This window comes from Cyphomyrmex costatus, unplaced genomic scaffold (genome assembly GCF_001594065.2).
Source record: "Cyphomyrmex costatus isolate MS0001 unplaced genomic scaffold, Ccosl1.0 scaffold1942, whole genome shotgun sequence".
Classification (NCBI taxonomy): domain Eukaryota; kingdom Metazoa; phylum Arthropoda; class Insecta; order Hymenoptera; family Formicidae; genus Cyphomyrmex; species Cyphomyrmex costatus.
Genome location: NW_017275979.1, coordinates 8,661 through 9,563, shown reverse-complemented (window position 1 = coordinate 9,563; position 903 = coordinate 8,661).

Genomic DNA, 903 nt, shown 5'->3' with positions numbered 1-903 from the left:
ATAATTTATACACGTAGTAAGACGTTATGTAACAATGATATATTATATGCAATTAATTATTAGTTATCTTATTTTTTTACTGTTAATTATGAGGACATTTACGTTGTTATCTATATTTAGTGAAAGGATATTTGATTAGATATAAAATTTTTATTTTTAATGAGCACACACACACAACACAACATAGCATGACAAGCCTGTGTCTCCTACAAACGAGTTTTAATTAAAACAAAAATATTATAATTAGCAAAAAGATACTATAATTAGAATGATAAGCCTTTATTAAAGAAGTAATAATATTTATTATTTATATAAATTTAGTAATAGTAAAATACAATTATATGGTAATCGTGCGTGTGCATTCCATATTGCGATACAATTCATTGGGTTTAGTGACAGCTCTTCTTATGATAGAATAGGTTAAACGGCAACGAATAAAATAAAATCAGATGTTAAAATAAAAAGTATTATAAATAATTGTATAAGAAGATGTTAATTATTGAAAATATACATATTAATATGTTACAAACAGATCATATACCGAAAATTCGCCTACACAGATCTTTCATCAGTGATTGACAATATAATGGCTTGATAATATAAAAACTTGTTATAATATGAGCGCGAAACATTATATCAAACAAATGAAGAAAAGAAAAAGTACAATAAAAATAAAAAAAACAGAAGTTACATGGTAGTTAAAAGTGCGTTAAAATAATAGATAAAACAACGATATAAAAATTAAATAAACTTAATTAATATAATTGAACAAATCAATTAAAGAAGACTCTCGAGAGGTTCAAATAACAAGAATAGACAGGCTAATAGAGAGTCCTTTCAGCTGTTATTGGTGCGATATATAAGATATGTTAAAATGTGAATATTATATACTACGTAAGTAGT